A 13,164-nucleotide genomic window follows, 5' to 3' on the forward strand; every position below is an offset into this window, starting at 1 on the left:
CTGTGACTGATCGTGTTGCCCAATGGCTTTGTGGAAAGCGACGTGGTTTGTGTGGATGTCATCGCAGCGTTTCCCAGCTCCTGGGTGGCCCGTGTGCCAGTTATTGATGGCGTTGCCCAGTAGCTTTGCGGAAGTTGATGTACCTTGTGTGGATTTCGTTGCTGCTTATGACTGCCTTAATTATAGGTGGTCACGCTGCCTTTTGAAGCGCGTCCGAGCGCGAGAAACTTCACCGATGTTTTTGTAAACAACGTGGACGTCTCGAAATGTTAGCTAGAATTCAACCAGCAGCAAGCCAAGTCTTTATTTTGTGGTTTTTCGAGCTTATGCTCATGCTAGCAGCAGAAGAACAAAAAGTCCGTTACATAATGTCAGTTGCATAAAATCAGCTTTGCCGCAATAGTCATGTTATGCGGTGAAGCATACGTAATGTATTGCGGTAAAGTATATAAAAAAGTAGGCAGGGACCACTGCATTACTGGGGCGATTTTCTTGTATCATGGTCATGGCCGTGCGCGAACAAGGAAAAATCACGGTCGAAGCGCATGGCACAAACCTTGCCAATGCTTCAATTGGAAAAAGAAAGAAAACGAATTGGAGTGGGTGATGCCAAAAACAAAGCCTTGACTTTTGTATTATCAAAGCAGTTCCGAGAATAGCCAATCATATTCCAAGCTCCTGCATTATTTATGATTGTTTAAAGTATATGCATATATTGCGCACCAGCCTTAGCACCAATTCTAATGTACTCTAATGATGTAAGTTTAATAACATGTGGCATATATATAATTTGTGCTGTATGGTGTTGTACTGTTTATATAAGCTGCTGCTTTCATGTGGTAATGTGTACATTGGCTGGAAGAGTTGATGCATCCTCCTTATAGAGCTCATTGAAAGGTAAACCACCTGTCAAGCCATCATTGTTCTTGCAGTTGTACACCAGATTTCACAAACATGGGGACAGTTATGATATAGAAAGAGTAGCTGAGGCTTAACATATCCACATGCATGCACAGGAGTGCGGGAGTTGACCATCTATCTCTCTAACTCAGGTTGAATGTGCATACTTGAGTAACATGTAACACTTGTTGGGTGTCAGGTTTCTTTTATTGTTAGCCTAGTTTGTGTTTTTTCTCCCATTTGTAGGTTTTAGTGTGTGTTGCTGTGTATGTATATAATTGCTTCCAGAGTGGCTTTCTTGTTGCTAATAAATTTAGAGAAGGCAGCGTTCTTCATTTTGTGCATCAGACAGCAAGTAAGCATGTTTTAAAGGATGTTGGATTTTGTTGCCATAAGCAACAAAAAGGCATAAGCATATAGACTGCTTGCTGGAGGTACTCTTTATAGCATTAAGGATATTATCATGCTGATAACTCTGTGCACAATAATTAGAAAGATCACATCAGGTCCAACATGTCCTCTTGCCACCATGAAATCTTGTCAGATGCATAGCACGGGACATACACCACAGATCTTGGCCAGCCATTCTCATTTGTGGTCTCGACCTCCTACCACTGAGCAGACTGGTCCAAGAGACAAAACATGCAACTTTTATCTGATTAAATGTAGTGCATGTTGCACAAAATTAGATGTCAGGTGTTATTGTTGACACAGATACATATCTGTAAGCCTCATAAACTAATGTCACAAGAAAGAGAGTAATACCCATGAAATGCACTCTTGGTAGGATGGCAGGATCATTCTCTTGCAGAGTTAAATAACAACCATGCAGCAATATCATGATATCAAGCTGAACAATGATTCACTCCAAGAATAGGTTTCTTCATGCAACATTGCACTGATAGTCTTGAAATACAATACCCATTGCTAACAGAAGGCCTTCCAGATTATGCATGACAGGAGGGCATATTTTAGGAAGCAAGAATGAAAACGGAGCCGGTTAACTATGAAAGTTGTGAATGCAACTCTGCAGAAGTTAGAAAAATGAACCAAACGGAATAGTTTAAAAGTAAGTGGTTTAGGGACAAAAGGTCGTTTTATTCCATGCCAGAAAAGCAAGCAGAGGTTGAAATGCTTTCCACATACATACCTTCAAAGTGCATGTACAGGGTCTGTCCTGAGAGTAATATCAGTAAGGCGATTAAAAATCATTTATTGAATTTGTTGTTACAAAAAATTTAAAAATCTTCAAAATACTCTTCTTTTGCGTCAATACATCGGCTCCAGCGAGACTTCCAGCTCTCGAATGCGTTGCGGTAGTCCTCCTCCGGAATGGCCTTTAATGCTGTGGTGCTAGCTGCTTTAATCACGTCTGCTGTCCCAAAATGATTGCCTTTCAGGGGTGTTTTGAGGCATGGAAACAGAAAAAAGTCAGGGGGGAGCCAAGCCCGGGCTGTACGGGGGCTGGGGGATCGTTGGCCCCACTGCATTAACCAGGTAGTCGGTGACGATGAAGGCACTGTGGGCCAGCACATTATCGTGGTGCAACTTCCAGTTGTGTGCAATGTCCGGCCGGATATGTTGAACCCTGCGTTTCAGTCTTTCAAGGACATCCACATAAAATTTGGAGTTCACAGTGGTTCCAGGTTCTTCAAACTCATGATGAACCAGTCCGTCGATGTCAAAAAAAAACAATGAGCATGATCTTGATCTTTGATTTGCTCACCCTGGCTTTCTTCTGGGGAGGGGACAAGTGTGTGTGCCACTCAGATGATTGCCTTTTGGTCGCCGGGTCATATTCAAATACCCAAGTCTCGTCTTCTGTAATGACGTTGTTCAAAAATTTTCGCTCACGTTTGCACATGTTGAGATTTTCTTGGCATGTTTCAACGCGGCGTGACTTTTCGTTGTCAGTGAGCACTTTTTGAACCATTTTTGTGCACGCCTTCCGTATGCCGATATTGTTTGTAACAATTTCATGAACTTGAGTCGCCCATTAAACGAACACTTAATCGTTGGTCTGAGTTCAACAGTTCTCTCGCTCGTGTCACATTGTCAGTCGTAGTGGTCGTGGATGGCCATCCAGCGCAGTCCTTGTCGTCGCCCTCTTTCCGCCCTTCCAAAAGGCCTTGTGCCACCGAAACACTTGCCGATCTGACCAGGCATGTTCTTTATAAGCAGTCTTGAGCATAGTAACAGTTTCTGCAGCAGTATTGCCAAGTTTCACACAAAACTTGATCGCAAATCTTTGTTCTAATGAGTGCTGCATTTTCACTTGCACAAGAATAAAAAACAGCTCACGGACGGGCCCATCCGACACTCTCCGATGTTCGGAGCACACTGACTGACGGACCGCTGCTTAGCTGGATTCCGTCACTACTAGTTTCGACGAGTTAGACCGCTCTGACATACAGTCACATCACAATAAATTTACTGACATTACTTTCAGGACAGACCCTGTATGTGGTGATAGACAAGCTTTTTAGATATAAATGTTGGGAACCTGGATGGAGGTGAGGGACATGTACAGTAAAAACAAGATGTATAAGGTCAAAAATTAATTCTTTTAGTCAAAAATTGGTCAGTGCTGTCTAGCTTCTCTTGTTCCCTGGCCCTGGATGGTGAATACAAAGCTATATATATATATATATATATATATATATATATATATATATATATATATATATATATATATATATATATATATGATTTTGTACAATCAAGCATAGAATCATTGCCTTCTACCTGAGCTAACGAAGGGGGAGAAACTTGGAGGTTTCTTGGAGACAAAAAAGGGCATTGTGTTGTCATGTTGGAAAGCACTTTTCCGGAGGAGGGTGTGTCAGCCACTGACATCAATTTTAATGAAATTTATACCAATATAGCTGACATAAAATGTTGAGCTGTCACGAAGTTGAATCAGTTTGGTTTGACAACAGTCTCAAATGATGTTAAGGTGGAAAAAGGTTTTCTTTTATGCGCCTTCTTCAGTGCAAAACACACAAGCTTAGGGCATCCATTTCAGAACCATTGTGTCGGAATATAAATCATCATCATCATCAGCCTGGTTACGCCCACTGCAGGGCAAAGGCCTCTCCCATATTTCTCCAACAACCCCGGTCATGTACTAATTGTGGCCACGCCGTGCCTGCAAACTTCTTAATCTCATCCGCCCACCTAACTTTCTGCCGCCCCCGGCTACGCTTCCCTTCCCTTGGGATCCAGTCCGTAACCCTTATTCACCTTCGGTTATCTTCCCTCCTCATTACATGTCCTGCCCATGCCCATTTCTTTTTCTTGATTTCAACTAAGATGTCATTAACTCGCGTTTGTTCCCTCACCCAATCTGCTCTTTTCTTATCCCTTAATGTTACACCTATCATTCTTCTTTCCATAGCTCGTTGCGTCGTCCTCAATCTGAGTAGAACCCTTTTCGTAAGCCTCCAGGTTTCTGCCCCGTAGGTGAGTACTGGTAAGACACAGCTATTATATACTTTTCTAGCTTTATATACTTTATATAAATCATAGCTTCATGTTTCAGAATTTCTGCAGACACACCTTGACAGGCTGGGAATCAACGACCAATTCCTTGCTGCCAGCTCTCAGACTGTTGTACACTTCCTGCAGGAGCATAATCTGGGAAAATGGGCAGGCTTTAGTATAGATGCAGAAGATTTATACAATTCTTTGCCGCAGGTGCGTCTCTTGCAGTTTGTTAAGGACTGCATACACAAGCAAACAGGTTAGCTGGAATTTGCTGAAAGGTGCAAAATTCTTGTTGCAAACTTTCTGGAGCTTCTTGATTTCTATTTAAGGTCAATTTTGGTCTGGTGGGAAAGTAAAATATGTGTCCAGAATGCTGGCATCTGCATAGGTTCCGGTGTTGCACCAGTGCTCAGTAATATTTTAAGTTATATTGACCAGAAGATAATCAAAACCTGAGTGGGCTTGCTCTTAAAATTTTCAGATACGTGGATGATTATTTGTTTTTCATGAGCAAATGATAACTTTCACAGAGCTTTCATCGAAGTACTGAAGCTATATAGAGAACAATAGCAAGGTTTCAACTTCACTTTAGAAGTTCCAGAAAAAAAATGTGCTGCAACTTCTTATGTCAGGCTTACTTTTATGTGGGATCACGTATGCTGGGGATATCAGTTGAGAACTTCTAAGCTCCTTCTTGATTATAGGTCTAGCCATTCAAAACTTATTAAGTACAGTATTGCCACTCACGCAATTAGAGATGCCCCAACCAAGAGCTATCCTCACCTTATCCTTGAAAGTGTAAGGAATCTGGTGACAAGGCTTAATGAGGCAGGTTATTCAGTTTCAGTGGTTTTTTTATCTTGAAGCACGTTAATTAAGGAACTTAAGGTGCGACCAGGGTGGAAGAAGCTTAAGGAGCAAGAGCGGAACAAAGTTGCCATTATCCCCTCTATTAATTGTCGCACAGGCAGACAAAGGTGGCTTCTAAGTTCCAGGAGAGGATTGGGTTTTCATTTAAAGATAAGCTGAAGGGAATATGTGAAGCAATAAACAAGCACATTCTTCACAACGGGTGTCTGAGCAGGGAGGACTGCAAAGTGAAATATAGCATACAGTTTGTCTCTTGCACACGAAATAATGTTTATTCGATTCCTGTTTCTTGAAGCCTACGAAATATATATCAGTCAGACTGGAAGGTGCTTAAACATTCGACTATAGGGAAGTACCATAGTTTTTTGAAGGGTTTTTGCGCATCCACACCTTTCTGTGCATTGTTGCAGCATTGGGCGTCATCCAGTTTTTGAAAGTACTATTCTGCTGTTCACACACTGTGAAAAGCTCTCACATGAATTAATGGAGGCTTATCACATTAGAAAGAAAGGCTCACTATGTGTTAGCCAGCCATCCATCTCGCTGCAAGATAGCGAGGTTGCTGTGTTAGATCTTAAGTAAAGCCACTGAGCTGCATTGTGCCTTAGTAATTGTTTTTTTACATTGATTAATCAGCCGTGACATGTGTGTTGCCGTCAAAACATGTGCATTCGGTGATGTGAAGGTTGTTTTGGTATGTATCTGCATATGCTAGGGGGCCGGGTGTTGGTCACGTGATGTGTGTTATATATTGGTTGTTTTCTTTCAATAAACTTCATTTGATAGTGCTGTGTCCTGTCCCATTCTATTACTTTTGTCGGCATCTGTCATGCAGTAGCTGCCATGAAGCTTCAACAACTTGCCCAATTTTCAATCGTATTTTCTATCGTATGGAGCATTAGAGTTACGAAATGGGCACCATGGTATATATATATATATATATATATATATATATATATATATATATATATATATATATATATATATATATATATATATATATATATATATATATATATATATATATATATATATATATATGTGTGTGTGTGTGTGTGTGTGTGTGTGTGTGTTTGTGTGTGTGTGTGTGTGTGTGTGTGTGTGTGTGTGTGTGTGTAAAGGTAACATGGTGGTAAGGTGGGGTGGTAAAAGTAAAATGAAGAGATTTTCACATCATGACTGGTCCTTTTACCACATTTACCTACAAAATTAAATACTCTGTTCTTATTAAGCACCTTGTACATAGGTAATCATATTACTAATAATCTTTCACTGCAAATGCAAACTTTCTAAGTAATGCTAATAACTGAACACATGGCTTTTTGTGCTGCGAGTTTTCTTGGGACTCCTCCTTCCCTTAAACTTATACTGTATAATATGCTTCTAAGATCAAAACTGGAGTATGCTTCATCAATCCGGGATATACCTACAAAAAACACAACTCTCATATTTAGTTGAAGCCGTACAAAACCAACCTGTACATTTTATTGTAGCTGCTTATTCCCATGCCGTAAGCATATCAACAATTAAAAGTTGCCTTGATTGGCTAGGCAACAAGAAAACTTGCCTGTTTATTTCACAAATTCTCAATTGAAACATGTTTTTATTACCTCCTTGTAGCTCATTGATATATATGTGTGTGTGTGTGTGTGTGTGTGTGTGTGTGTGCGTGTGTGTGTTCTGAGGCTGCCTTTTACAGGAATAGTAAAGATTGGTTTGGCAAGTTGGCACCTGTACCTTGAGGTTGTAGTTCATTCTCAATGAGATACAAGGAGGTAATAACATATGTTTCAATTGAGAATTTGTGAAATAAATGGGTAGGTTTTTTTGTTGACAAGCCTGGCCAATCAAGGCAAGTTGTAATTGTTGATATGCTTGCGGTATGGGAATAAGCAGCTACAATAAAATGTACAGGTTGGTTTTGTATGGCTTCAACTAAATATGAGAGTTGTGTTTTTTGTCGGTGTATCCCGGATTGATGAAGCATACTCCAGTTTTGATCTTGCAAGCATATTATACAGTATAAGTTTAAGGGAAGCAGGAGTCCAAGAAAACTTGCAGCAAAAAAAGCCATGTGTTCAGTTATTAGCATTAGTCAAAAAGTTGATATGCATTTACACTGAAAGATCACTAGCGAAAAATCTGATAGGGCAACCTAATAAAAATTATATCAGTTTGTTTCTATTGCATCATGAAACGATACAGCTGATACACTGATAAAATTACTTTATAGTTCTATTCTGGACGCATCTGTGCTATTCTGCTTGTACAAGTCTACTAGTGTATTCTTTTTATTAGTGTAATAGTGTATTCATATTAGTTTGCCAGATCTATAGTCTATCAGTATCTATGTGTGTTGTATAGGTGTAATGTGCCTCAAGGAGAAGCAAGCTTCCTCATTTGCCCGAAAAATGAGTCAGAAATAATGCATTTATATTATCAGAAAAGACAATACATATAAATCAAATATGAAGCCCAGGATTCAGAAAGGAAAGATTGTTGGAACAAATATACACCATACAACAGCTTAAAAAGAATAAAAATGTGATCACATTTAAAAGAGAAAAGATGTTTAGATTGGTTCACAACAAAGTTTAGCCTCTTTAAACAGGAGGTTATTGGCAATCAAGCCACCGAAATGGTTCATACGTACGCCACAAAGATTATTAGACTTCACAATCTAGAAAGCTAGTGAATGGAAGTGGTGGGTTCTTCATTATTCATTACCATGCCTTCATGGCTTTTTGCCAGATAAGTAAGTCAGACATTCCAGTTTGCTTGTAGAGGGTGTCTATATACTTCTACTAGACACCGTCACTTCAGATGACCATAATGAGATCATCTGATCTTCTCTCGGAGTTTGTTGTGAGAGCACAGTCTTTGTTTGGATTGGGTGCAATGACATACAATGTACACCAAATCCTGCATCTTCCTAAAAGTGCGGCTAAACTAGGACCTCATTGGTCGCATTCTTCATTTGTATTTGAAGGCGGAAATGAACTTCTTGTGAAATTTGTCAGCAGAGCTAATGATGTTCCTTTACAAATATTGGAATGTTATGTACTTGCTCGAAAGTTACAGGCAGCTAAAGCTAGTTTAAATCTTTCACCAGAAGCAGTGAGTTTTTTTGGTGTACAGGAGAGGAGAGCTGGTCAGCAGACAGCTTTGTTAGGCACTGGAAAGCTGTGCCTGAACTTGGATGAAAGTGAAAAACAGGCTGTAGTCCACAACCGTGGCTGTGACTCAACAAGTGTCACTGAATATTAGTGAATGATCATCAACCAACAAACATTCCACTCTCTCCAGTACACTTGAACTATAAAGACTAAATACAGTGCATTTGTCAGCTTCTCAGGTGCGTTTTCTCTCATTTGTAGAATTCTTACTGGAGCGAATTCTTGTAGAATTCTGAAATGCAAGAAACTATTTCCTGTTGAAATTCTCCATGCAAAGCACCTTTCAGTCTGCGTCAGAAGAGAGGAGCCACAAGTTTACGTAACACCCAGCGAAGTTATGCGCCTTTATGTGTTTATAGAAATAGACAACAATATTTTTGAATGGACAATACGAAACCTTTATGAAAGAGACTAATTCCCATGCTCAAGACATGGCAATGATGAACAGTATGTCTTCAGCCATGGTACATGAATGTCTGGTAATAACAGGTTATAGCTTTAAAAAAAAAACAGTTGGTAACAGTGCACCACACTTTATGGAATTCTGTAATAATCAGCTTTTTGATGTTTGAATATATTAACCTAGCCAGAGCCATCAAAATTCTAGAGTGTTTATTTTTTCTTGCGTTAGCTTCTTGTTTTCCTAATGAACCAGCTAGCCCAATTTGCCACTCTTCATTATTGTACTCTTGTTGATTAAGTGCTTGGGGAATTGCATGGTCTGCATGTTGGCAGTGGTGATGCAGCTGCTGATGAACAGCTGCAGTAGCCAAAAATGACAATATTTTACAGGACTTATGCACAGTTTCGGGTCGGTGTCCTTACATGTAGCGAAGGGCCCTACTTAACCACGTGACTGCCTTGAGTGGATGATCACAGTGAACAAACAGTGCTTCACTAGCAGACGGTGAAGAGGTAAAGCTTCTCAGTCTGTATGCAGAGGCATGGAAAGCAGCTGAATGTCAAGTGAGCAGTTATGCTACTTGATACAACAGCATCATTTTCACACGATGCATCTGTCTGCCTCACTTTATTTACTCCTTTGACTCAATGTATCTGGTGCAAGTTTATCCGTTAACTGTGGCAGCATGACAAAGACACTATCTTTTTTCTGAATGAAACAAGCAAACTCTGAAATTTCATTTGAACAGTGTATTACGGTTTGAATCAAAGACTCCAAACACTATATATGAAGCCTGTTCTGATAGTCTTCTTTGCTTTCGCATGCTGAAGGCTACACAGGTTAAACCACTTTTACACATTTCGACGTGCGGTGGTTGAACTAGCACCCAGTGAAGAATTGTGTCTTCTGATTTTGCAATATGTGCATTGATGTTTAGCTGTTTTTGTTCATGATTATGTGGTTTTAAAAATGGTAAATCCATGTTCTTACTTGAATAAGTTCCCAGATCTGTACTCACTTTTGCTTAAATAATATTGCTGTATTGTCATGTTCTGATATATTGCTGTAGATCTTGTACCAATAGCGAAGCTTGTCCTGTTTCCTTGCTTCCTGTCAGTGTGCCATACCAGTTTGTTCTTTTTGCACAAGCTCACTTGTGTTCTGTCACATATCACGACACTTTTGGGATGAATGCAAAAATGCATAGTCTAGAGAAAATAGTTTCATATGAAGTTGTAATATTATAAAAGCATATGCCAATTAGACCTGGTGTTCTATACAGCATCTGTGAGCACAAATGGGCATAGTGAAGTTGGTACTTCAGTCTGTGTTTTTGCTCTTATGTGTTTGTTTAAATGTGGTTAAAGTTGCTAGCTTATTCTTTAGATAGTGGAGTGTAAAATAAACCCTAGTCATGTTTGTAGTCATGTTGCTTGTGTCTTGTCCTTGTTCCTTTGTGGATGGATGCATTATTGTTGTTATAATTTTCAAATCAAGTACGCACAAACTAACCCAGAAAGTAGCTTTAATGAAATCACGTTGGTAGTGTCTAATTTATGGCATTCACAAACTCAGCCGGACATGTTAGAGCTACAGTTACTATCCACAGTCTTGAAAGTGCTTTGTTTTGCTTTTGTAAATAAACTTTATTACAACAGTAGGAAGATACCTATGAAGAAAGGAGTCAGACAAGTAGACACAATCTCTGCAGTGCTATTCACTGCATGCTTGGAAGAAGTATTCAAGCTATTAAACTGGGAAGGTTTAGGAGTAGGGATCGACGGCGGACGCCTCAGGAACATTCGGTTTTGCCGATGACATTGTTCTATTCAGGAACACTGCGGACGAGTTACAACAAATGATGGAGGACCTTAACAGGGAGAGTGTAAGAGTGGGGCTGAAGATTAATATGCTGAAGACAAAGATAATGATAAATAACCGGCCAAAGGAACAAGAGTTCAAGATCGCTAGTCAGCCTCTAGAGTCTGTGAAGGTGTACGTCTACCCAGGTCAACTAATCACAGGAAACCCTGACCATGAGAAGGAAATTCACAGAAGAATAAGAATGGGCTGGATCGCATACGGTAGACATTGTGAGCTCCTGACTGGGAGCTTACCATTATCATTGAAAAGGAAAGTATACAATCAGTGCATTTTATGGGTGCTGACATATGGCGCAGAGATTTGGAGATTGACAAAGAAGCTTGAGAACAAGTTAAGGGCTGTGCAAAGAGGGATGGAACGAAGAATGCTAAGTATAACTTTAAGAGACAGAAAGAGAGCAGTTTGGACAAGAGATCAAACAGGTATAGATGATATTCTAATAGAAATTAAGAGAAAAAAATGGCACTGGGCAGGTCATGTAATGCGCAGATTAGATAACCGTTGGACCATTAGGGTGACAGAATGGGTACCAAGAGAAGGGAAGTGCAGTAGAGGATGGCAGAAGACTAGGTGGTGCGCCAAAATTAGGAAATTTGTGGGTGCTAGCTGGAATCAGTTGGCGCAGGACAGGGGTAATTAGAGATTGCAGGGAGAGGCTTTCGTCCTGCAGTGGACATAAATATAATAATGATGCTGCTGCTGATGATGATGATGACAGTAATCCTGTTTTGGATATGCATTAAATGTTGCACATCCGTCTCACAAAATTTGTAAATGTAATTTTGTATTAAAAGAACTGGAGCACGCCTGCTACAAAGATGGACTGATACTTTTCTCATGCAACTTCCCCAATGTAGTTTCATAGGCTAAGTAACGCTGCTGTGCTTTGAAAATGTGTGCGTTAATTTATGTTGAAACCTGTTTAGGATAATATATCTGCATACAAGCTGTAAAAAGTTTTGATAATTGCACAGTTTACACACTTCATTTTTATTTGATACTCCAATATACCAACTGTGTTTGTTAATCTGTTCACGTGCCAGGCAATGCATTCAGGGTTGTATATTCAGTTCATTTTAAAAACGTCTCTTCAGGCGTGTGGGCACCGGCATGTGTGCTATTTCTAACATGCTTTTTCAGTGCCTCAATCAGATTTCTGTATGTCATATGATGATCTCTATCTGGGTTTAAAAGACTGATATGTACATCATGCTATTTGGGCTTGTAGGCAGCACAGTGAGATCTATCTGCTGCCTGCCAGTCTGGTAAAGAGTTCTATGGGTCAGGTAGGAATATATATCACTCTTAGAAGGACCCGTACAACCTATACATATTCCTAAGAGACTATAGAAATTTCTATCGGTTTTTTTTGCTAGGGTACTGATGTTAGGTTTTTAACTAGTGATGGCACTCCGGAGAGACATTACTGGAGACATTGCCCCACTGGGCACGTGCAGCAGCTAAGCCCAGTGGGGGTGAGATATGGACTTTGCGCCCGCTTGCGAGAGCAAGGATGACGTGACATTGCGGCGGCGCCCTCTCCCCTCACGCAACACCTGGCGCGCTAGAGCGACGGCAGATGTACCCTTTCACCCGCTCTGCTCCGTAGAGGCACGCTCGCAATGTGGTCACAACCAATGGGATTTGAGGTTCCATTTCGCTGAGATGACAGACGCTGCCTTTTTTACTCAGTGGGCCATTTGTTTAGTCTGTTTGAACAGAAACGGACCTGCCAGAGTTTGGTTGTTTCACGACAAGACACACAGTCGACAGAAAGTTTAGTTTTCTACATTAAGTTCTTTGCGAGATCTAAAATGAGAAAAATCAAGGGCCTAAACACTCAGGATTGTGGCATGCCAGAAGTGACAAAAGACAGATTTGTGAATTGGAGTTGTTAACATAAAAATTGTGTTTAGTCATGAAGAAAGCATTCAGTGAATTTTAGTAATTGCATGTGGATCAATATTAAGTTAGCTTATTCAGGAGAAGGAGGCAGTGGCACAAAGTAGCAGAATTTGAAACGCTAAAAGCATCCATTCAATGCAAGAACTAAGTTCAATGGAGGAGATCAAGTTAGTAAACATGACAATATAGTTGTGTTTTTCATGAGAGACAAGGTCTTATGGAAACCATGTTGACATTTGTTGTAGAAGTTTTGGGTCACAATTTAGGATTATTATGGAGATTGAAATAAATGATGTTACAGGGAGGCTTGGCAATTGAGGCCAGCAATTGTTCCGCCCAAGTGTCTCTCATAATATTACTGCGGTAGATCACCACGTGCATTCTGTTCTAGAGGCTGAAAAGGTAATGCTAATCTGTGTAATGCATCTGTCGAATGCCGACAACAGTATGATGCTGATGCGGTGACAACGATGGCATGATCGACGATGGGATGACAATTCTAGAGTCATCACGATTGAGGCATAACGACTCTGGGATGAT

The 13,164-nt window shown here is 40.2% G+C and overlaps 1 long non-coding RNA gene across 1 annotated transcript; it reads left to right on the forward strand.

Annotated features, from left to right (window-relative positions):
- The first annotated feature begins 3,578 nt into the window (after positions 1 to 3,578).
- LOC142576233 (uncharacterized) lies at positions 3,579 to 6,047 on the forward strand. The gene is made up of 2 exons (XR_012826807.1): positions 3,579 to 4,362; positions 4,442 to 6,047. It is a non-coding gene; the product is annotated as an uncharacterized LOC142576233 (long non-coding RNA).
- Positions 6,048 to 13,164: the final 7,117 nt, after the last annotated feature.

The sequence above is a fragment of the Dermacentor variabilis genome, chromosome 1 (assembly GCF_050947875.1).
Source record: "Dermacentor variabilis isolate Ectoservices chromosome 1, ASM5094787v1, whole genome shotgun sequence".
Lineage (NCBI taxonomy): Eukaryota > Metazoa > Arthropoda > Arachnida > Ixodida > Ixodidae > Dermacentor > Dermacentor variabilis.